Source organism: Schistocerca gregaria, chromosome 1, assembly GCF_023897955.1.
Source record: "Schistocerca gregaria isolate iqSchGreg1 chromosome 1, iqSchGreg1.2, whole genome shotgun sequence".
Lineage (NCBI taxonomy): Eukaryota > Metazoa > Arthropoda > Insecta > Orthoptera > Acrididae > Schistocerca > Schistocerca gregaria.
In genome coordinates this window covers 1,008,177,555-1,008,203,888 of record NC_064920.1, presented here as the reverse complement: position 1 = coordinate 1,008,203,888, position 26,334 = coordinate 1,008,177,555, and the positions used below count along the sequence as shown (strand labels likewise).

The following is a 26,334-nucleotide window of genomic DNA, read 5'->3' as shown; positions in this document are numbered from 1 at the left end:
CGCTACGGTCGCAGATTCGAATCCTGCCCCGGGCATGAACGTGTATGATGTCCTTAGGTTAGTTAGGTTTAAGCAGTTTTAAGTTCCAGGGGACTGATGACCACAGCAGTGCTCAGAGCCAATAAATCATTACAATGGTCCGATCAGGAGTTTCTCCAAGTGCAACCCCGTAACAACGATGCTCAACTTCAGTGCTGCGGGAGCAGGGGCTCATCAAGCCTTTGTTGTATGTCAAAGCATTACAGGGGCTCCTCTAAATTAATTTCGTAACAGCTGTACTGATCCAATAAAATGTTTCCCATGTCGACTGTGGGGGAACAGCGTCGTCAGCGAGAAGGTGAGATTGACACTGTGTTGGCCTGTCTGGGCGATCGAAGGGAACGTTTTTCTTAGCACGAGGAAAGAACATTCCACTTTGACTTGTGACGTCCGAGTACTAAGTTTACACGGTTTGTGTCGTGGCTTCGATGTCTGAGCAACCAGTAGCTGCACACATCATTTCTGGAGACCCTTTATAGCTTCCTCGACATGAGAATTCAGTAAACAAGTGGCCGTCTGGGAAGTTGCTTCCGTTGTGGTCCTATTCAAGAAGAGCAGTCGTTAGCTGACTGTCGGGGCGAGCGTTCTGGATAAGAGTTACGGCTGCAGGCGCTCTTGGGGCCGTCATGCTCTGAATACGGAAGCCTGAGCAGGGGGCTGGTTCGTCGTGCTTACCAAACCATGGCAGAGGTCTACCGGCGGCAGTTCCCGGCGACAAACAGAAGCCGTGGCTTGTATACTGCCGGAGCTGGCTACGTAAAAATGTTAACATCAAAGAAGGAAATACAATGCTCTCCAGCGAGCAACTCACAAGCTGTAGTTTGCGAGGATGAAAGCGCGAACTGGGAACGCCCATCCTTCTGCGAGGTCCACTGTACTATTAATTTATTTACACTAAAATTAATGTGATCTTGACTATCACCGTGTATAGGGATTGGCGGTTGAACCTTAACATTAATAAATGTAACGTTTTGCGAATAAATAAGAGAAAGGAAGGAAGATTACTGTTTAACGTCCCGTCGACAACGAGGTCATTAGAGATGGAGCACAACCTCCGGTTAAGGAAAGATGGGGAAGGGAATCGGCTAGGCCTTTTCAAAGGAACTATTCCGGCTTTTGCTGTAAGCGATTTAGGGAAATCACGAGAAACCTAAATCACGAAGGCCGGGAGACCCTGATTTGAACCTTCGTCCTCCCGAACGACAGTCCATTGTGCTAATCATTGCGCTACCTCTCTCTGTATAAATAAACGAAGAAATCCATTACTGCGCTAGTGGCGAAAAATGATTGGAAACCGTAACTTCTGTAAAACATCTAAGAGTAACGATCTGAGCGGTCGGTAGTGAATGACCACACATAATAAACCGTGGCAAAAGCATTTGCTGGCCTGACATTCACTGGCAGAATATTAAGGAAATGTATCCACGCGAGAAGTGGCTGACAAAACATTAGCAAAACTGGTTCTTGAGTATAGCTCACAAGTTACCTTTAGATGTACTCCTTTCCACAGAGAAAGCAAATGAAATAATGAATACTGCTTTCCCTCGTCCGTGGTTGAAAATAACCCATTCCCTGAGCGGGGAATGCTAGGAACGGAAGCCTGCAATCGGCCCGTGGTGCGTTGGCGGTTGGGAGAACCCTCCTCCCAGGACAGCCAGCTTCCAGCTTATAAAGGAAACGAACGAATAATGGGTTAAAGTGTCACAGAAGTGAAAGGAAACTGAACATCACTTTAATGTTTGAGTAATCGAGTCGAAAGAAAAGACCAAGTATAGCCTCTGCGCTCATTTTTATAAATTATATTAACAGTCACTACACACACAGATCAACGCTCTATTACTATAGTTACCTACTGCTGCACAGTACTGTCAGACTTGGTCCACGCGGGGGGGATTACGATATGCAATGTGACGCACGATGCGACGACACAAAGCAACTTTCATCGACGGAGCGCACAAAAACGTAGTTGAAGCGACTTAACTGGTTCACACTAGGACTCTGTCTACCTCCCTGTGCAACACGAAGTGCGGTCGCTCCATGCAACTTGTGTCGTATGATACACGGCACGGCGAAGGAAATTTCAAGTCATCCGACGCGCCTCAAACAAATGGCTTTATGTAGTCACTTTCTCAGTAGAACTTTTACACTTTCCATGAAAAATTAAAAATTGCTGGTTTTGGATTCACGGTTATTTTCCAATAGGCAGTCTTTCTCATTCGATTTTGAGGAAACTACTGGGTAAAAAAACTTCTTTTTTCCATGTCGTTTAGCCTGACATCACAGCCTGATAATGAACTCGACGCTCAAAGTTTAGGATATTTCGCAAATACGGAAGCCACCGGGCATATTTTGAAAAGTTTGCAATGAAGAACGTAGTTGCTGGCCAGCTTACCTTTGGTGCCTTTCAAGTCATAGATTGCTGCATACGAAATATAGCTAACATACTGAAATTGTTTTCAACGATGGAAAAGAGAACGAAACTTCTTTCCGTTCTTGAGAAAATATATGAGACGCGTTGAAGGTTGTCCGTTAAGATGGTGGCAGCTGTCTCGTGTTCCTCTTTTTCGTATGCTGCTGATACAATACAAATCTGGAAATGAAAAATTTACTGAAATGAAAAGACACCGGCAGTCATCCGCTGATTATGCTGCTTCCTCATTTCAGGAAACATTGTGACAAGCGTAAAAGAAATGCGAAGGCTAAATTCCTGTTACTGTCGAATGAGCAGTTGGGCAAATGCGAGAAGGACACGTCCGGGCGTTTCTTAGCATCATGAGGTTCTTCCAATTCCTCAAACACGTTGTCTACCCCTATGCAGAGTTCGCCACCCACTGCTATTCCATCTACTATGACTGATCTCACTTCAAATCCAGCAACGTTTCTTCTAATACTCCTTAAGCTGAATCATGTACTACTTTGCGAAACTGAATAGTTGTAGAAATACTATCCTAGATTTATTAATTCACAACCGTTAGTTACAAGCACTGACGAAAAAATAAACTGCAATATCTGAAAGACGATGACTTTTCAAATTTCGCGCCAGTAACATAAGAGTGGCGCTACTGGTGCCACAATCAGGACGCAATTCAGGTCTGCTTTCAATGTACGCTGCAACGATGTGTGATTCCACGTGCTACGTTGTTGTTAGTCAAGAATGACTTAAGGCGACTAAGACACAACTATCAACCCCGGAGTTTGAACGAGGTCGTGTTATAGGGCTACGAGAAGCTGGATGTTTCTTCTGTGACACTGCAGAACGACCTGGCAGGAATGTAGCCAGTCCAGATGACAGTGGCAGCGCTGGTCACGAGAATGTAAGATCGCAAGAATATCGAGCTCTGGGCGGCCATGTGACACTACTGTGAGGGACGACCATCATTTTCGGCGTATGGCTCTGGAGCACCGTACTGCATCTGCAGCAATGATCTGAGCAGCAGTTGGTACCAGAATGAGATAACGAACTGTTACAAATCGGGTACTTCAACGGCAGCTCCGAGCCAGACGCCCTGTTGCGTGCGTTCCACTGACCACAAACCGCCGCCATTTGGGACCTCAGTGGTGTCAAACAAGAGCTCGCTGAAGGGCCGGGTGGGCGTCTGTTGTCTATTCTGATGAAAATCTGCCTCTGTGTCAGTGATGGCCCTGCGTTGGTTTGAAAAAGGCCAGCTGAGAGCCTGCAACCAAGCTATTTGCATGCTGGACACTCTGGAGCTACAGCTGGAATCACAGTCTGGGATGCGATTCCAACAGAATAAAGCTTGCCCACATACCGCTGTTTCAACCCAACATGCTCTACAAAGTGTCTAGATGTTGCCATGGTCTGCCCGATCACCAGGTCTGTCTCAAATCCACCACGTGGGACGTCATCGGACGAGAACTCCAGCGTCTACACAAACAGCATTAACCGTCTGGTCACTTGAGCGCGGGAAGAAATACTGAATGCCGCTGTGGGATGCTGCAAAGTCTCGTGTTCGTGGTCCCTGCGGAAGCGATACGTAGGGCGCTGTTTATATTATTGGACTGCTCGCTTTATTGTGTTGTTTGGACTTTGTAATTAGGTTCACATGTTATATCTTCACTCGTCTGCCAGTCCACCTCCTTCAGCATCTCAGTGACGCTCTCGTGTGGTTCAACCAAATCTGTGAGCATTCGCGTTGCCTTTTTTTTATATAATACTTTGAATATCCCCTGTTTTATGTGCAAGTGTCCCACTCACTGTAGCAGAATTGTAGGATCCATCGAAGTCTGAAACCTGCCTTAGCTAAGGCTGATTCCATTCCAAAGCCTCACAAATTGTTGTACTCAGGTATTTGTAAGAGTTGACTGATTCCGAATGTGATTCATTCATACTGTAAATTTGTATTTCTAAACATTACATACCTGTTGCTAATCTCTGCACTTCTTTGAAATTTTATCCACATCTGACTGAATATTTGCACAGATTTTTTTCAATATAGTCCTCAATTACAGATAACGACATCACCTGCGAAAGTCCAAACTCATTTTCAATATTGGGTGTAGAATAACAACCGCTACCAGTCACAACAGAACATGATAATGCCTTAGTTTTGACGAATTCCACCCCAAATCCTGTATTATGTCCGTGACATTCTCTCCTCTGTTTAATGTTAATACAAAACGTTCTGCCCTTTTTTGAAGTTTCTCGATGTATTTCGTTATCCTACCTGGTAAGAGTCCCACACAGCGCAGCAGTACTACAAAAGAAGGGCTATTTCTTTAGCAGATATGTTGCAACTTCCGAGTGTTCTGCCAATAACACAGTGTTTGGTTCGCCTTCCCCGTAACATTTTATATGTGTTCTTTCCGATTTAAGTTGTACTTAATTGTAAACCCAGGTATTTCATTGAATTTAGGTTACGGCCTTCAGATTTGATGGATTTATCGTGTAGCTGAAGTTTAACGGATTCCATATAGCATTCGTGTAGATGACCTGCCAATTCTCGCACCATACAGGTATCTTATCTAAATCGTTTTGTAATTGTTTATGACCTTCTGGTGACTTTTCTGGACCATAAACGACAGCGCCATCTCCAAACAACATAAGACGGCTGCCCAGATTGTGTCCGAAATCGCTTATGTAGATAAGGAAAAGCAAAGGGCCTATAACACTACCTCGGGGAACGCCAGAGATCACTTTAATATGTTCCCAAATAATGCCGCATATCGATGTTAATGATATGGGCCCGTAAATCAGTGGATTACTCCTAATGCCTTTCTTGAATATCGGTGTCACCTGTGCAACTTTCCAGTCTTAGGGTACGGATCTTTCGTCGAGCGAGCGGTTAAGTATGGAGCTGTTACATCACCAAACTCCCAAAGGAATCCTCATTGGTATACAGTCCAAACCAGAAAAAGTATTTTTATTAAGTGATTTAAGTTGCTTCATTATTCCGAGGATACCTACTTTTAAGCTACTCATGTTGGCAGCTGTTCTTGATACAAATTCTGGAATATTTACTTCGTCTTCTTTGGTGAAGAAATTTCGGAAAGCTGTGTTTAGTAACTCTGCTTTAGCAGCACTGTTATCGACAGTATTTCCATTGCTGTTGCCCAGAGAAGGCCCTGACTGTTTCTGGCGGCTAGAATAATTTACGTTAACAACCAGAATCTCTTTCGTTTTTCTGCCAGGTTTCGAGAAAGTTTCGTTGTGGAAACTATTATAAGTATCTCGCATAGAAGTCCGCGCTAAATTTCGAGCTTCTGTAAAAGATCCAGTCTTGGAGATTTGCTTTCGTTTCAAATTGGCATTCTTTTTTTCGTTGTTCCGACCTGTTTTGTGTACCATGGGGGATCAGCTCCATCGTTTGTTAATTTATTTGGTACAAATCTCTCAATTGCTCTCAATAATGTTTCTCTGAATTCAAGCAACACCTGTTCTACATTTACACGGAGTTCGTTTCTCAAAGAAGGCGTCAAGCAAATTGTTATCTGCTTTTTTTAATATCTGTATGTATAACATCTCTGTACTTCTTTGATTTAAACTCTTTGACTATAAGTCTGTTTTCCAATGTAAACTGGTTTGATGTTATGAATGCATTAGTGTCTGAAGTTACTAACGCCGTAAGTGACATCACTATATCAAAGACGTAATGATGACTGTACACACGTACCGTGTTAAAAACGAAATATCTCTGAAAAATGATATGGATAAACCAGCTACATGTGTATAACATTTTACAACACATGTCGCTGAGCCACTTTCAAACGTTTCATTTGTGTCTATTTAGTGATCATCACATATTTGTTTTTGGTTTAAACAGTGATCTCCAACAGTGTGTATGAAAACATGTACCCGAATGAAAAACACCTGAAGATCGACACAAGTTCTAGACCGGTCGTGTGTTCAACAAAATCATCTTCTATTTTGACTACTAGGTGTTGCTGTTCTACGCTGTATACAAGTACAGTCACGGAGTTCAGCTGCATCCATTAACATTGTCTACTAGGTAAATAACATGCAACACGAACAGTTATGGGCCCAAAATACTTACCTCAACCACACTTGAAGATTCATCTACACCTGTCGAAGAAGATATCTTGTATCAGTTTTCGCTATTAATTATACCCCGTGGAAGTTCCCCATTTCTGATATACAAACCGATATACCTGTAAGTACACAGAAGTTTTTGGTGTGCAGTTGGGCCGTTTCCTTGGTGACGGATGTCCCACGAAGCACGAGCTAGAGGAGCGGCGGGGCGCTGCGCACTCTACACGTTCCGCGCATTAGCAGTCGCCCTTGTAATCGCGACATTTGCATGTTATCGGCCGCTGGTCTTCGCTAAGCCCCTGCCGCCTCCCAAGAACAGAAAAGCGCCGGGGAGCGCTCCCGGTACCGAAGTCCGCGCCAGATCTGTCAGAATTTGCATCAGAATGGCGACCGTGTTTACATATTTCTTCGAGAAGCAAAACGCCCCCGTAGCTCCACTCATCGTAGCGAGTTCTTTCGTCCTAGGCCAGACAACAGCCTTCATCACGTTCCTTAATGCCCGGACGTGGTCTCTGCCCCCGCAGCTCTTGGTCGCTGTTTACCGTCCTTGGGTGTCCTTGTTTGTAAATATTACCAGAGAAATCCTGCGGTCTATTCGTCGCCAGTGCAACGGACAGTGAGCAACGGGAGGGGGGATTATAAACTGTGTCGCTCGTAGTACCGCGTGCATTTCCCAATTAGCACACTTACAGCGGAACTGCGTGGTAGTTCGTCGAACACCCACTTCCTATCCTGACGATCACAAGTTATGCTCTTTTACGACTCCTTACTCAAATCTTCATTTACGAGTGGTCCGTCGCTTCTGTATTTGTTCTTCACGGGCTGCCCAATACTGAATGTGTTGCAAGATGCCAACTCCTGGATTCTTTCTACGTACGCTACCAGTCTACATCTTGTGTTGGCGGTCAGGAATGTGTTAGTTCCTTCAAAACTGAGAGACCTCTCTTCAAGATGGAAATCACTGACAATCCGATCGAGTCAACGACTCGCTCCTACCATACTAGCTTACTAACAGCCGCATTCCTTTCTACATTTAATGACCGTCTTATCGCCATCCCGCTCGTTAACTTCCTTCTCTTGACGCCACAAAAGCGAGTACCACACAGACTGTTCTCATTTTTGCAGTCACTGGGTTTGGCAACCACTCGGTTTCAATGAGCCTTCCTCGAGGAATTAACTTTGGACCCTTACTTCTTTCGTCCCTTTCAGACCTGCTCACCATGCAGGTCAGTGAAATGAAAGAAATGGAAACACGATACGTGACTAGTATCTGCTCAAATACATACGTAGGGTACAAGATGCAATTTGGTTATAATCGACAAAAATTCACAAGTCGTTACTGCTAATACTATAACTTTTTCTCGCATTCTGAAAGACGGTATAATAATCACAGATAAATCTCACTTCATTCTCGCCAATCGTACTATGAAGTCTTGGAAGAGAAATATAAGCAATTAAATTCTTCTATGAGAAATAGCAAGAATCAATTAGTTCTTGCTTGTAGTCCAGCCATCTGAGTAACTGTAAATCCTCCGTAAGAGAACGAGACAAAGACTGAAATAGTGAAACAATAATAATAATAATTATTATTATTATTATTATTATTATTATTATTATTATTATTATTAGTCTCAACTCCCAGAGTGGAAGACGTTAAGTAAAAATGGTTCATTTTCCTTTCCGCTTGTTCTTCTGGTTATTTTTATTTGCCCACCACTATTTCATTGTTTGCGAGAATTTAGCTCTTCTTTCTTCGCTCCATTTTGTTCCGGTTCTTCTGGCTTTTGTCTCCGGTTTAACCTCCCATTTTTTCTACTCTTATTCTAAAATTGTTCCTTACGTCTATTTCTTCTTTGGTGATTTTGGCTAATTCCAAGTCTTTTACACCATTTTGGACCCATTCTGCTCCATTAGCGAGGGAATCTATGTGTTTTACTCTTCTTTATGTTAGTCTATGTTCAGGAAGCCTCATTATGTGGCCGTAGAATTTGTCTTTTCCTCGTGTCTGTCTCTATATTAGAATATTCTTCAATTTTGGACGCTTTCTGTAGTCTATATCCATTCTCGGTCCAGCAATTTTCCTATTATTTTTCTTTCTTCAGATTTTCTACACAGTTTTCCTGTTTAGCGCCAAGGTTTCGCAGGCATAAAACATTGATGGTTTAATAACCTTTTTGTAATGTCTAATTTTGGCCTTTAATGATAATCATTTTTATTATAGAGGTTTTGCACTAATCCTAAACATTTATGAGCTTTTTGTATTCTTTCTTGTTGTGCATATTTTTCAGAGATAATTTCTCCTAGATATTTAAAGTGTGATACTCTGTTAATTTCTCCATATTTGGTTTAAAATCTGAGAATTTCTAAATTTGTTGTTGTAAACGCTGTCTTTTCAAATTATATCTGCAGGCAGACTTTCTCTGCGCGTTCTTTTAGAATTTCTATCTGTTTTATAGCCATCTCACAAGAATCTGCCATCGTCCGCAAAGGATAAGTACGGGATTCGTAGGTTATTTTTTTGGTTCCTAATAAAACTGGTTTCCAGCAATTTTCTTCTTCAAGTTTTTTTTCCCAATCTTCCATGACTGTACCTAGAACTTCATTGAACAACAAAGGCGATAACCCATCACCTTGTCTAACCCTAGCTTTTATCTCGAATGGTTTTGAAAGTTTTCCCATAAATTTCACTTTGGATGTTGTATTTGTTAATGTCTGTTGAATCATTTTCTGTATTCTCCGATGCAATCCTATTTCTTCAAAAATCATAAATAGTGTGGTTCTGTGGATTGAGTTATAGGCCTTTTGAAGTCGACGAAGACATATACTGTAGGCTTGCCTCGCATCTTCCTTATTCTTGTGATTAATTTTAGGGTACGATATGTTTGGCCTGAAACCAGCTTGGATATCTGAGAGTATGGGTTTTAGCAGTTGTTGTGTCTTTCAAGAATACAAGCTGATAATATCGGATATTATTATTATTATTATTATTATTATTATTATTATTATTATTATTGTTTCACTCTTTCGTTCACTGTCTTGCATTCAATATTTCTGCATGTGTACCACAAAATAAAACTGTACACGATTGGAGTTACTGAAGGATATGCTACTGATTCAAAAAATGTGTCTCAGTTTCGTAATCAGATCACGGAGGAATGTACATGGTAACATTTATGTTTCTTCACATGATAACCTTCAGGATTCTTTCAGTCCCATTTTTGTACATACAGCATAGAAATATCAGTAAAATTTGTATTTCCAACAAGTCTCCGGAATTAAGCGTGACAGTAAAATTGCTAATAAATAACGACTCAGCTACTACTGTTGTACTTCTTCAGACGCGTCGATGTTTCTACGCGAAAACAATGTATTACAAGGACATCATGGTTAAGGTTTGAATAAAAGCGGCCTGGGATCGATTCCCGGCCGGGCCAGAGATTTCCTCCGCTCGAGAAGCTGAATGGGTACGAACCGAAAGTCAATAAACTGAAATAAAAAAGGGATGGGATGATTAAGTAAATGTAATAACGTACATTTCTTTCAGTTTGAACCGCCGTGTTATTCATACAATGCGACAATAATTTCCGAGTCGCAGTTCGTAGTGATAAATGCCTCGGGTGATTATTGCTCCCGTGGTAAAGAGCATAACGAAGAATACAGGTAAACGGTAGGACGAGTTCAGTGAGTCATCCATTAACAGGGAAAGGTCGGTGACGTGGCCACGGAGGCTGGCAACAGATGGCAGCACGAGTACAGCTTGTAGCCACTGTGCGGCCCACGACGCTACATGCCACGCTGCTCGCATACATCTGTTTCATTTAAGCGTCTCCGAACTCGGTTCACAGCCAAAGCTGTTTAATTACACAATACTATCACGAAAGAAATAGCTCCTGCCATCTCAGCAAGGTTTTATCCATGTGGATGAGCAACACGAAAGCTTGTGAAACATTTACTACACCTACACACCTGCTGCATGAGATGTCGGTAGGATTAAAACCATCCGAACCTAACCGCAGATATTTATAGGGTAAACACACAGTTCCTTTCACAGAGTTGATACAACGCATTAAGCTGTTTAACCTTCACGAAAACAGTAAATTTTCCTGAATATTGGTAAGCGTGAAGCAATCTATTGGTAGCCGTTATTTGTCAATTTTTCTTCGTCGTTTCAGATTTGCAGAGTCTACAAAGCAAATGGAGGTATTCTTTACGATACTGGAACTTATCGCATCCGATCTCGGTCGACCTTCTTAATTCTGTCTGTATGTTTTTGCCTTTAAGAAGTTAATGTTAATATGATGATCTTTTCACTTCGTCAGGTGGCGCGATGGTTATGGTACTGATCTCGGCCAACGATATTTAAATTTTTCGTAGTTTCCCTAAACCTCTTAAGCAAATACCGGAATGCAGCCGGCTATCTGCCCCTTTCTTAATCTATCCCAGTACCCGCTCAGTTTCTAATGACCTCGTTGTAGAGGGTACGATAAACCCTTAAACGCTAATTTCCACCTTCTATATTAAAATGTGTGAAGTCAGTTCACAGAACATCAAGATATTCGTGCTGCAGCGAATGACTTTTAAACGTCCATATGAGCAATGTTGTTGTTGCTGTCTTCAGTCCTGAGACTGGTTTGATGCAGTTCTCCATGCTACTCTATCCTGTGCAAGCTTCTTCATCTCCCAGTACCTACTGAAACCTACATCCTTCTGAATCTGCTTAGTGTAGTCACATCTTGGTCTCCCTTAAGATTTTTACCCTCCACGCTGCCCTCCAATACTAAATTGGTGATCCATTGATGCCTCAGAATATGTCCTACCAACCGATCCCTTCTTCTGGTCAAGTAGTGCCACAAACTTCTCTTCTCCCCAATCCTATCAATACCTCCTCATTAGTTATGTGATCTACCCATCTAATCTTCAGCATTCTTCTGTAGCACCACATTTCGAAAGCTTCTATTCTCTTCTTGTCCAAACTATTTATCGTCCATGTTTCACTTCCATACATGGCTACACTCCATACAAATACTTTCAGAAATGATTTCCTGACACTTAAATCTGTACTCGATGTTAACAAATTTCTCTTCTTCAGAAACGCTTTCCTTGCCATTGCCAGTCTACATTTTATATCCTCTCTACGTCGACCATCATCAGCTATTTTACTCCCCAAATAGCAAAACTCCTTTACTACTTTAAGTGTCTCATTTCCTAATCTAATTCCCTCAGCATCACCCCATTTAATTCGACTACATTCAATATCGTCGTTTTGCTTTTGTTGATGTTCATCTTATATCCTCCTTTCAAGACACTACCCATTCCGTTCAACTGCTCTTCCAAGTCCTTTGCTGTCTCTGACAGAATTACAATGTCATCGGCGAACCTCAAAGTTTTTATTTCTTCTCCATGGATTTTAATACCTACTCCGAATTTTTCTTTTGTTTCCTTCACTGCTTGCTCAATATACAGATTGAATAACATCGGAGAGAGGCTACAACCCTGTCTCACTCCTTTCCCAACCACTGCTTCCCTTTCATGACCCTCGACTCTTATGACTCCCATCTGGTTTCTGTACAAATTATAAATAGCCTTTCGCTCCCTGTATTTTACCCCTGCCACCTTCAGAATTTGAAAGAGAGTATTCCAGTCAACATTGTCAAAAGCTTTCTCTAAGTCTACAATTGCTAGAAACGTAGGTTTGCCCTTCTTTAGTCTAGCTTGTAAGATAAGTCGTAGGGTCAGTATTGCCTCACGTGTTCCAATATTTTTACGGAATCCAAACTGATCTTCCCCGACGTCGGCTTCTACCACTTTTTCCATTCGTCTGTAAATAATTCGCATTAGAATTTTGCAGCTGTGACTTATTAAACTGATTGTTCTGTAATTTTCACATCTGTCAACACCTGCTTTCTTTTGGATTGGAATTATTATATTCTTCTTGAAGTCTGAGCGTATTTCGCCTGTCTCGTACATCTTGCTCACCATGTGACAGAGTTTTGTCAGAACTGGATCTCCCAAGGCAGTCAGTAGTTCCAATGGAATGTTGTCAATTCGACTCAGGTCTTTCAGTGCTCTGTCAAACTCTTCACGCAGTATCGTATCTCCCATTTCATCTTCATCTACATCCTCTTCCATTTCCATAATATTGTCCTCAAGTACATCGCCCTTGTATAGACCCTCTATATACTCCTTCCACCTTTCTGCTTTCCCTGCACCTGGGTTTCCATCTGAGCTCTTGATGTTCATGCAAGTGGTTCTCTTATAAAGGACACAATTAGTTCGATGAAACAGGTAGCGAAATATCTTTCAGAAAAATAGTGCTGTAAAAAGCTGACGATAAGTGATACTTGAATCCAAGATGATCGACTCAATATAAGCGAGTGACGCCGTACTTTTAAGCCTCATACAAATCACGTAAGCGTTCACGGATCATGCAGCTTTTGGTTGAGCACCTATTTGGGAAGACAGCAGCTTTCGGTTATTTCGCTTAACGTAATTAATTAGAAGGGAACCGTTGCTTTGTAAGAGGTTACGCGACCTGTGTACCTGGTGACGCGGATAATCCAGTACGAGAAGTTAGCTCGGCGTCATCAAGCTGCAACAACTAGCTCGTTAGTGCACGGCACAAGGAAGGATTACACCGGAATACGAACGATGCGAGCCTTACGTCCCACCCGCCCACGAGCTTCGTGCATATTTCAGCCTCCGCCAGCAGAGAATGCTTTTACAAGGGTGGTGGATAATTAGCTGGCTAGAGAGAACTATCACACCAAGTGATTCAGCGCCTAATCCGTCTTGTGTAACGGCTCTCCTGCGGTTGCTCTGTGGCAAAGGCGACTCACAACATCCGAACTGCGAGGCTTAACTCCCCAGAAGGTCGGTTAAGTTCCCAACAATTAGGTTCAGTGAGGATGAATCATTTAAATGGATGAGAATATAGTAGAATACCGTGGAAATGTTTTTCGTACAGTGACAATGGGAAAGCAGTGCCGTGTTTTCTTATAAAATCGAGCAGTAAACAGCATCTGAATTTAGACAAGCTTTGTTGCGATCGTATGCCGCTCTCTGGTAGTACTATTTGTTAGTATTAAGACAGCTGCTGCATTGTTTCGGGGACAGAACTTCCACCGACTTTGGATACTTTTTATTCCAACCTCCGGCAATGCTTGGTGTATGTATAATTCCTTACGTTTGCACTGAATTCAGACTCTACATTAAGCTCTTGCCCATAGGCCGTTTCGGGGAGGAGCACAACTAGTGAAGCACTTATCGGACTAATAATAATTTAAAACTTACTGGATTAAAACTGTGTGCTAGACACGTAATCGAACCCGGAAACTTTGCCTCTCACGGGCAAATGATGCATCGACTGACCGTCGTTCAGTCGGTACAGCACTGCCGCCAAAGGCAAAGTTTCCGGGTTCGAAACCCACAGTTTTAATGTGTCAGGGAGATTTAAATCACTGCACACTCCGCTGCCGAGTGAACATTCATTCTTTAAAAATAATGTGGTCAATGCGTTGCAGCAGCTGTAACATCAATACGGAAAAAGATACTGCAGGATTAAACACCAGTACAGGTCAATTCCATGTATTCTTTTATTTTAAACTACACCGTTTTCACAAAAAAAACTTCTATTTTCAGGTATCTGGCACATGTGGGGGATGTGCGTGCATTAAATGTGATGGTCCATATTCTTAGTGTATTACTAATATAAAGTTGGTACGATCTACGTTCAAATGGCTCTGAGCACTATGGGACTTAACATCTGATGTCATCGCTCCCCTAGACTTAGAACTACTTAAACCTAACTAACCTAAGGACATCATACACATCCATGCCCGAGGCAGGATTCTAACCAGCTACCGTAGCAGCAGCGCGGTTCCGGACTGACGCGCCTAGAACCGCTCGGTCACAACGGCCGGCCACGATCTATGTCTTTGATAACATATGATGTCACACAAAGGGCTCGTGGAGCCCTAAGAGCAATAGTCTTCCTTCAATATTTGTCAAAACATTCGTAACCGGTTTTGGCTAAGTAAAAGAGCGTTTGGAATCTACCTGTGGTGGTCATTAATCCTGACGGACTGGACGTTCTTATTTAATTGTTTTTGCGTTTGTTTATTTGGATATCTAAAAACTGTCCTGCTCAGTTCGGGACACGGTGGCGGCGAGAGAAGTAAAAACGCTTGACGGGTAGAGGACGGACGAAACTGCAACAGATTAAGTTAGTATGTTATGATCACGCTCAAAGCTGATCCACAAGCAATTTGGCCTGACGGTCCGATTCTGTGATTCTAGTTATCTCACCTTCTCTATTCTATATCCCCAAATATACTGCACGTCTAGCATCTCTGAAGCAAAATAAATAGCAAAGTCTTCTCGGAAACCAGTAAGTAAATACTGTCAAGATACCCAAATTCTACGTTCCTCCAGTCTCGTTACAGTACTGCCAATCTGTCGAAGTTCTACGTTCACCCAGTCTCCACTGTACAATGTTTTCCCCATTTCAGGACAAAGAATTAACATCCATTCCCGAGGAAGGACTCGAACCTGTGACCGCAGGGGTCGCGCGGTTCCAGACTGAAGAGCCCAGAACCGCTCGGCCACAGCGACCGGCAAAGATGGCATCGCCGACGAGGAACACATCAAGCATGAAAGGATACAAGTGGTTCGTAGCGGTCAGCGTGTCTTCGATTACTACCTTACATTCCACGCAAGCGCATGAGAATGTCTCCCACAGCATAATACCGCTCCCACCAGCCTGCGTCCGTGGCGCGCTGCACGTTTCGATCCGCCATTCACCTCGATGATGGTGTTTGTTGAGACGACCAGAGAGCTAGTGTAGCAAAAATGTGATTCACCCGAAGAACAGAAACGTTTCCATTGATCGACGGTCGAATCCCGATGGTCCCGTGCCCACTGCAATCGAAACTGACGATGTCGTTGGGTCAAAATGTGAACACGTAGAGAGGTAGTCTGCTGTATCTTTAGGTTCAACAATGTACGACGAACGGTGTGCTTCGAAATACTTGTGCATGCACCAGCATTGTGCTCTTTCGGCAGACGTACCACAGATCACAATCTATCCTACTTTACAGAGCAGACAAGCCTCCGAATTCCACTTTCTGTGACGCGTCGTGGAGATCCACCCATTTAACGCCTAGTGGTAATTTCACTGTCCTTCTACCTCTTCCCGTAGATGCTCACATTAGCACGTGAACATTCGACCAGCTTCGCCGTTCTGAAGATATTCATTCATAGCCTCTGTGTAATAATAATCTCCCCTTTGTCAAAGTCGTTTATCTGAATGGAATTCCCCATATGCAGCCTATATCTTCGGTAGGGTGATCCCCTGTCCGTGTCTGCTCCGCTTACATGCTTTTACTATCGCGTCACGTGCCCGTAACACCACCAAGCGGCATCCAACGTTGCAGTAGGCAATGGTCATAACGGTTTGGCTTATTAGTTGGGGTTGTTTAGGGGAAGAAGAAGAGACAGCGAGGTCATCGGTCTCATCGGATTAGGGAAGGACGGGGAAGGAAATCGGCCGTGCCCTTTCAAAAGAACCATCCCGGCATTTGCCTGGAGCGAATTAGGGAAATCACGAAAAACCTAAATCAGGATGACCGGACGCGGGATTGAACCGTCGTCCTCCCGAATGCGAGTCCAGTGTGCTAACCACTGCGCCACCTCGCTCGGTGGGCTTATTAGTGTATAAGTCAGTGCAACAGCTTCCGTCGGACTTCGCCAGGATAGCTGAAAATCCAGAATTGAATAACAGACGGTCTGTTATTCCGTCGTTAAGACTGACAGCGCACAGCAGGATCACAATTGACAATTCAAATCGCTCTGAGCACTATGGGACTTACCAGCCGAGGTCATCAGTGCCCTAGAAAAAAAATGGTTCAAATGGCTCTGAGCACTATGGGACTTAACTTCAGTGGTCATCAGTCCCCTAGAACTTAGAACCACTTAAACCTAACTAACCTAAGGACATCACACACATCCATGCCCGAGGCAGGATTCGAATCTGCGGCCGTTGCGGTCGTGCGGTTCTAGACTGAAGCGCCTAGAACCGTTCCCACATCGGCTGGGCATTGAGAATTCAATCAAAAGTGTACGACGGAGAGTTGTACGTAATGCTAGGAGAATTGGCTGCACTTTACTAGATGCATTACAGACCTATCATGTAAGGCATCAAACAAAATTAGCGATTGGGTTGCGGATTTCTTGGTACGGAGGAGGCAACATGTTATCTTGCATGGAGAGTCACCGACAGAAGGAGAAGTATCTTCAGACGTGCCCCAGGTGTTGGGATCCTTGTTGTTCTTTTTGTACCTTAATGATCTAGCAGACATAAACAGCATGCACTTGATAATGGCTTAAGGCCAAAATTGCTATCGTGAAATAAAGAAAGAGTTACAGTCACTGGTGTAAATATGATGTCTTTTATAAAGTAACCTCAGACTTTTGCTCACTAGGCACTTACCTATAAAGAAGTACAGTCTGAAAAAATTCTTCAGAAATGCAAAATTAAGTACTCCCTATGATTCACACTTAAGTTACATAAGTGTAAAATAATGTACTTCACAAAATAGTACAACGCTAACCTATGATTCAAATTTCTAATCAGTTATCGTAAACAAATACCTGTGTGTAGCGAATTGTAGGGATATGAAATATAATGATCACACGGGTTCAGTCGTAGGTAAGACTGGCAACAGAATTCAATTCATTGATAGGATACTTGGAAAATGAAGTTCAAAAAAGGAGACTACTTACTTACTAATCACTTGTGAGTCTCATGTTAGAACATGGCTCAAATGTGTGGCATCATACTAAACAGGATTGAGGATGTTGAACGTATGTACAGAAGAGCGGCAAGAATGGTCACCTGATTGAGTCGCGGAAGAACGTCGTAGACATAATGAAAACCCTGAATTGGCAGACTCTCCAAGATCCTGCGAAAGTCTACTTATAAAATATCAGCAACTTGTATTGAGAATTTAGAGATATTCTGCAGCCCTCTACGTATCGGTCCCATAGGGATCAGGACAATATCAGTGCACACTCGGAGACTTTTTGGCAGTCATTTTCTCAGCGCTGCACACGCGCTAAGAATGGTAACAAAAGTAGTATCATCTTTAGAACCTTCTCCCATGCAATTCACAAGAGTGCACAGTATGTAAGTTGATGTAGATATACATATGAAGATTTCAAGATCGAAGAAAATTCGTAGAAGCTGACCTAACTGAAGATGTGTAGAGCATAGTGTGCGAGGGCACGAGCTATATGAATGCGTAAAACTAAAAAGGATCTTTATCCAGCAGTGGATATCGTAGGGGTAATTATTAATTGACGCAAAGTCTGATGCTCCAGGCCAAATAATGGTGACTTTCAGCATCATAATTGTAAATAGCTACTTCTGCTATGTCCGCAGCATATGCAAGAAGTACTTAGCAATACAGGACGGGAATGAGGAAACATTTGAAGTCTGTTTTTGCTAACAATTCGTCTCTGCCGGTAAATAAATTATTCGTTATGTCGCTACTTCCGGATCGTTACACGAAAAAGATGTATCACACGATGGTGTTCTGTCTTGAATCGAAGCGCTTCGATACGGTGACCTACTTAGCGGAGGAGCGCCTACGATATCGCGGGGCGAAAGGAAAGTGACAGCTCGGTACCATATCAGCTTTGCAGAACTAAAACAAACGTTGGGTTACGTTGCTAGGTATAACTCTTCCGTCACGCACAGTGTCGAAGGACAACAGAAACGCACTAAAGATAGCTTTAGTTGTCGGGGGCGAGTCCCTGGCGCGCACGCGCATTCACTAACAAAAGAAAAGTCGCTCTCCGATGTAAAATACTGGGAGCTCTGTTCTGCTTCTTGTAAGTAGGTTGCATTTCTGATGATAACTTGTCTCTACACTTTGCGCTCCATGGCTATAAACATACGTGGAGTAACGGAAGTAGAACTAGCATGGGCTCCGGTCACGCTTCAAAGCGACAGACGCGATGGTACGATCCACTGGCAGGATAACATATTGCTGAAGCCTGACTGTACAACTGACGCCGAAGGTCACGCTTGCGGCCTGAATCTCATATCGACAAAGAGGTAATGTTTAGAAGTGTTTGCGTACATTCTAAAGCCTCTGCGACCCCCTGACGTGTCATTTCGAACCCACGTTATAACATGGCACTAACCCTGGATTACTGTTATTTCAGAAACTTTTCAGGAAATTACTCGTACTTTATAGCAATGAGAACCTGACAGTAACTGCTTTGTAGCTGGAGTCAGAAAAGGGTAGTTAGTTCACTACAAAATAAAGAATAAATGCCAATGGCATGGCACCGAACACCATTACTCCATCAAATGGCTTCGCACCGAAGAATCATGGCAACTACTTTTTCTTTGCAGAGTTAATGCTGAAGTATATTGAAATATTTTATAAAAGCTAGTCAATATATACAAACCAAATAATAAGGAATTTGTTTACCCTGGAAAAACGCCGGTCTACGTATCGCTCTTGTTGTTGTTGTGGTCTTCAGTCCTGAGAATGGTTTGATGCAGCTCTCCATGCTACTCTATCCTGTGCAAGCTTCTTCATCTCCCAGTACCTACTGCAACCTACATCCTTCTGAATCTGCTTAGTGTATTCATCTCTTGGTCTCCCTCTACGATTTTTACCCTCCACGCTGCCCTCCAATACTAAATTGGTGATCCCTTGATGCCTCAGAACATGTCCTACCAACCGATCGCTTCTTCTGGTCAAGTTGTGCCACAAACTTCTCTTCTCCCCAATCGTATTCAACACTTCCTCATTAGTTATGTGATCTACCCATCTAATCTTCAGCATTCTTCTGTAGCACCACATTTCGAAAGCTTCTATTCTCTTCTTGTCCAAACTATTTATCGTCTATGTTTCACTTCCATACATGGCTACACTCCATACAAATACTTTCAGAAATGATTTCCTGACACTTAAATCTGTACTCGATATTAACAAATTTCTCTTCTTCAGAAACGCTTTCCTTGCCATTGCCAGTCTACATTTTATATCCTCTCTACTTCGAGTATCATCAGTTATTTTGCTCCACAAATAGCTCTTAGCACCTAACAAACTGCAGTCCGTCGGGCATCATACAGCCCAGATCTGATATTACGCAAAAATTCACGTGTTTCCAAAAATGAAGGTTTGCGTAAGTGGAAAGATTCTTATAGACGAAGATCCAGTAGAAGATGTGATGATAAAGTGATCGAGAGAGCAGGCAGGATTCTTGAAAGTCTCGTATCGTGGCTCACGGAATGTATGTTCATCCCTTATGAAGTCTTTTTTACAAAAGAATATAATTTTATTCTAACCATTCTACGTGGAGAGAGCCCTATTGCCAATAAACGAACACATGTCAACAATTTAACCTCGGCTGTATTGTTCTCCGCCGTGCGGGGTAGCGGCGAGGTCTAGAGCGCCTTGTCACGGTCCGTGCGGCTTCCCCCGTCGGAGGTTCGAGTCCTCCCTCGGGCATAGGTGTGTGTGTTGACCATAGTATAAGTAGTTTATGTTAGATTAAGTAGTGTGTAGGCTTAGGGACCTCAGCAGTTTGGTCGCATAAGACCTTACCACAAATTTTCAGTTTCCTGTTGTTCTCCTTTGTTGCTCTATTAAGCGCAATATGTTTCTGGAATCATGTCCATTTTCAGGAACAGTACCGAAACAAAAGTGCATGTACACCGGCATCACATATCACGATTCTTGAGTTGTTGATGAGCGCCATAAATGTCAAATGTAGACTCGTACGAGATGTAAAAATTCTCTTGCTGAAGGTGATCTGCTGTGACTCTTGGCCTGGTACAAGTCAATTTCCATTTCATGCCATTTGTGTGAATTTAATGTTTGGTTTCTTAAATGTAGCCGTATGAGAAGATGATGATGAATGGGCGTATAGTGTATTGTCGTGTTCCTGTTGCTGATGATGGCAGAATGGAGAGGATGCAACGCAGTGCAAGCACATTACCTTCTCCTCTCGAATAGCACTCAGAACTTAACATTCTTATCCGACAAAAGGATCACCATTAACTCCAAGAGACACTGCAGAGATTTGGAATTTAATCGAGGCCATTGGCGCGAAATCGGGTGATCTGGAGATGCGTGCCACCGCCAGATGATGCTGGCGATGAAAATTTCTTCTACCGCCATGATTTTAATCGGCATCTTCGAGCTGAGTTCCAGTGCACAAGCATGAGTTAGAGCCATCGGCCACAGCTGCGGGTAATTATCTTGCTAATACAGGACGTGTGAATCTAAGTTACCTCTCGTTTACCAATTCAGAAGTATTAGACGCACAAGAACCAGAAGATTTAACTGTGCTACATAATCTCTCGACGACTTAAAACGTGATTTGCGCCTGAAACATATTGCCCCTAGTGGAACAATAAACGAGAAAAACACACCTTGGGAGGAATTATTTACTTGTTTCGTCTAGCTAATGATATGTTTCTTTACTGACAATCTGCCACTCTGATTGTCGTAACTTGGATTAGAATATCGATTTATTTTCTCTATTTCCCTACTGCTCTGTTTCGGCTATGTAGACACTTTCAAAAGTTTGATATAAACCGTCAAACGGGCAGATTTGGGTTCCAGTGAATATTTGCTTCGATCACACATACCTAACTGCATTTTAACAATTTACGTCCACTGTAAGTTAACTCAAATGCACTACCTGATCAAAAGAATCCGAACTCCTATTAATATGAGATGTGTTCATCTTTCTCCTACATGACAGTTTTAACTCAGCTGCCGACACTTTCAATTAGATGTCTGAATGTCTGTCGAGAAATGACAGCCCATTATTCCTCAAGAGCCGAATCCAGAGAAGGAAGTCTGTTCAAAGCTGGAGTCTAGAGCGAAACAAACATGCTAATTCATCCCGAAGATGTTCGAATATGTTCAGATCAGGACCCTGCGCAGGTCAATCCAGGAATGTTGTCTACAAACCATAGCCTCACAGATTCTGCTTTAGGCAGGTTGCATTGTCATGTTGATACACACAATCATCGCCCCCGAACTGGTCCTCTGCTGTAAGCACTACATAGTGCTGTAAAATGTGTTCGCATCCTTCAGCATTTAGCGTTCTCTTAATAACAATAAAGAGACACACATTAATCATAAAAACGCTCTCATCTCGTAAAACCACCTCCTCCGTGCTTCCATGTTGCACCACACGTGATGGCGGGTACGGCTCCCCAGGCATTTGCCAAATCCAAGCCCTTTCATCGGATCGCCACAGGGTATAGCGTAACCATCCACTGTCCAGTGGCGTCGCTTTTTACACAATTTCAAGCGTCGCTTAGCATCTACTACCGAAATGTGTGGCTTATGAGGAGCTGCGCGACTATTGCACCCCATTCTCTTAAACTACCTAAACATAGTTATCGTCCTATGTGGACTTCCGGCAGCACTTTGGAACTCTTAATTCCTTTCGCTGATTCCACGCAATATTTTAGAACCACCCTCCGCAATGCTCGACGGTCTCTATCCGTCAGTACATGAGATCTGCCTGCTCTTGGTTTAGGCAGTTGTTCCTTCGCATTTCCACTTAACAGGCACGCCACCAACGGTCGACTTGGTCAGCTGATGGATTTGTTAGTAAGGTGGCATCAAATGACCAGTTCACTTTTCAAGTCACTGAGCTTCCCTGACCGGCCGGAGTGACCGAGCGGTTCTGGGCGCTTCAGTCTGGAACCGCGCGACCGCTACTGTCGCAGTTTCGAATCCTGCCTCGGACATGGATATGTGTGATGTCCTTAGGTTAGTTAGGTTTAAGTAGTTCTATGGGACTAGTTCTATGGGACTGATGACCTCAGATGTTAAGTTCAATTGCGCTCAGAGCCATTTGAACCATTTGAGCTTCCCTGACCGACCCACTCTGCTGTTACAGTTTCTCTACTGACAACACAATACTCACCGCCACCATTTAAACTGGTGACGTCTAGTGGTCAATGCCACGCTACACAGCGTGTCCTGATACATTTGATGATACCATGCGTTGGATATCGCCCCCAGATTGACCATTTCAGGAATTACAAGGGAGAATGTTTTGCAAATGCTGACAGAGCAGTACAAAATTTCATGTATATGATGTGGCCCGTCAAACGGACATGCACTAAATCATCAAATGTAGCCGGACACACTGTGTAACGCGGCATTGATTCGGCAATGAAATTGACTACACAGCCGAGACTGTGTAAGTAGTGATCAAAAATTATTTTTCCGTTGACTTCGTTGCAACTAAAATAGTGTTAGGTACTAAGCATAAATCTGTACAAAGTTTTAGTGCTGACGAAATATTTTGTCCTTCGATTTCGAATCGTTCTATTACCTCTTATTTCTTTACCCATCGTCACAGACAGCGTCTCGAGAAGAGGAGGTAGGGTTTCAAATAACCTGATACTCGTTTTGTGTCTACACAGAAGATTACTGATGAAGCGGGAAAACAAACCTAAGTTTCAGAAGCACTTCAGGAGGAATTATTAATTATGGAGGTAGTTTCTGCCAATGTTGCGGTGCAACTTTTGTACTGATCAATCAGCGTTCACAAAGCATTCTCCTTCGTAATTTCTGACATGGTCAGTCTGGAGGCGGTATCCAATTATGGTAGCTGAAGAAATTTTCACAAACCGAGCTCGCTAAAAAAAAAAGGCTTGTATTGGGTGACTGGTTTAGACAGAGTTATGGTGTCATCATCGGATCTTACGCTTTTGAATTTTTACAACATGTTATACATCAGTGTTACAAATCAAATATGCAGTGTGAAGCGACGTGTAACATTAATACGTAATATGTTGCAAAAATTCAACAGCATGGAAAATTCGACTACGATTAGCTCTGTCGAAACGGGTCATCCCATAAAATACATTTTTGGTAATCTTGGCTTGTGAAGTTCTTTCAGTCGAAAACTGTAAAGATGGCGCAAAAATATCTCTCATCAGCCGTGCAGTGGCTGTCCCAAGCACTTTACTGCTTTGGCCTCGTAGCTATACAGTCCGGAACCGCGCGACTGCTACGGTCGCAGTTTCGAATCCTGCCTCGGACATGGATGTGTGTGATGTCCTTAGGTTAGTTAGGTTTAAGTAGTTCTAAGTTCTAGGGGACTGATGACCTCAGATGTGAAGTCCCATAGTGCTAAGAGCCATTTATTTTGTACTAGTCTACTCCGTGCAAGCCTCTGCGTAACTAATTCAGCATATAGCCGGTTCCACCTGTTTACTGTATTCAGCCGACCCCCTTCAAGTATTATTTCCCATACTTCTCTCCAGAGACAAATTGGCGATTCCTTGATGCCTCACGACGTATCCTATGAACCGTTTGCTTCTTTTAGTCAAGTGTGCAATTAACTTATTTTTTTTCCGCAGTTCTATTCAGTAACTCTTCATCAGTTATTCGATCCAGCCACCTGATCTTCAGCATTCTTCTGCAGAACCACATTTCAAAAGCTTCTTATCTGGACCGTTTATCGAACGCGTTTTACTAGAGTGCGAGACTGCACTGAAGACAAATGCCTTAAAAAAATTAAAAATCCTTCCTAACATTTAAATTTATATGCAATGTTAACCAACCTTTTTTTTTCAGATGTATTTTTTTCTACTGCCAATCTGTATTTTATATCCTTTCTCGTTTGGCTATCATTAGTTCATTAGGCCTACCCTTGTTTTACTTTTTTTGATGTACATTTTTAAACCTCGTTTCAAGACGCTATCCATTCTGTTCAACTGATCTTGCATGTCCTCAAACTCTGAAGGTATCAGTATGTCATCGTCAAACCTTAAAGTTTCATTTCCTCACCCTGGATTTTAATTTCTTTACCCAAGTTTTACTTAATTTCTTTACTGCTTGCTCGATGTACGACTGAACAACTCATGGAGGTATGATCTGTCTTTTCAACTAAATGAAAGGCAGTTTCTTCTTTTTCTCCATACCTCCACGAATTTTGAACCAACTAATACGATACAATCTTATCTCAGTCTCTTCTCAACTACTGCTACACTTTCCTTTTACCAAACTCCTTTACAAAATTATTCTCAAAAACTTAATTCCCTTGACAATTTCAACATAAACATGTTTTTTTCCCTTTCGAAATCATTTCTCGAATGGATATATGAAATAGTGTCGGGCTATTTCTGTTTATCAGCAACGCAATATGCTTTGGTTTGAAAAAAGAATTAAAAACTAGTGGGCTATAAACTCGAATTGCAGCTAGAATGTAAGCCCTTCAGAAATTGCACAACGGCACCCAGGGGTATATTTGCGCGTGTTTGCCGTAATCAAAGCAAAAGGCGTTTGCGTCACAGGGGTCCGCAAACAACTTCGCTGCAATACGGCAGAGACAGTTTCCAACAGGCGAAACGCAACGCGTTATTTGCGGGCTGAAACACAACTAAATTCGGACTATGAATGCGCGGCCCGTTTCCATAGCGACGCCTGATGCCATTAAAGCGAAAATTCGACAGGGGGCAGGCATCAACGCAAATGAAATCTGGGGGCCGTGCCCTGCGCTCTCATTTGTGCCCGAATTCTGCGTGTCGCCTATCTGATCACTGGGCGCCGATTCGATGCACTGCATGCCCTGTCACAAGTAATTCCTTTAGCAAATTTTCAGTCACACGAAAATAAATCGTTGCCGAATTTTGCTGCAGATATCGAAATGCATTCAGGCAGTCCGCGCCATCTAAGCGCCAGTGCGTGGAACAATAGTGACTCAGTATGGTATTTTGCAGGGAATGTCAAATTTATTGTTTTCTTCATTTTCGTCTAATTAATTTACAAATGTATGGTATACATTTGAGCTGGAATTTACAGAGATCTCACGGATAGTTTGAGACAGTAAAAAAGATCTCACGGATAGTTTGAGACAGTAACGTAAATTTGCCTCCCAGTCTTCTTCGAAATCACTAAACGGCTACGTCCTCTCAACGCAATTAATGAACGCTCCAGCTTCAGAAGCACATAATTATTTCCACTATGACTACAATCGGTAATCTTCATCCTTCGAGGAAAGAGAAGACATCACCACAGTCTTACCTAGATGGAGGATGCAAAAGCGTCTGGTTCATGAATGACTGGCTGGCCTGTGAACAAAAACGTTTACGTTGTCAGTCGAGAGATTAAGCAGACCCGCAACTGGTGGCTGAGCTATTTCGGAGAAGTTTAGGGAGATAACGAGGGCATATTAATCATAGGTACTGTCCTCCTTTCTTCCTGTATGACCGTGCAAGGAGATGCAGTGGTTAACATTGGCCTCTGAACGGTGATGACCGGTGTTCAGATCACGTCCTGCTATCTAGTTTTAGGTTTTCCGTTGTTTCTCAAAATCATCTAAAGCAGAAGATAGTTTGAAAAGAACAGACCAATTTCGTTAACCATCCTTCCCCAAACGGAGCTTATGTTTTGCTTCTAATGACCACGTTCGCAACAGAAAATTAGCTCTTCATTCCTTTCTTCGCGGCAAAGAAGTGCACACATTCTCTCTTCGACACGCACACCACTCTCCTATCGACATACGTTGTTCCTTTCATTGTTCGTTAAACAATATGGTGGAAGATCGAGACGCATGGCTAACGCTTTATGTTGGTACAATCACGAAAATATTGTTCTTTTTTCTTACGAATGTTGTGCACTAACATGATGCAGTACAAAATTTGCTCTAATTAAGAATCAGCTGGTATAAACGGTCAGACCACTGAGTAGGAAAACATACGAACTAAGCACCCATTATACTGAGGTGTG

At 42.7% G+C, this 26,334-nt stretch overlaps 1 protein-coding gene across 1 annotated transcript in view; it reads right to left on the bottom strand.

The window, feature by feature from the left end:
* Positions 1–26,334, bottom strand: part of LOC126278678 (headcase protein-like) — a 692,507-nt gene that overhangs the window by 198,032 nt on the left and 468,141 nt on the right. The window lies entirely within an intron of this gene.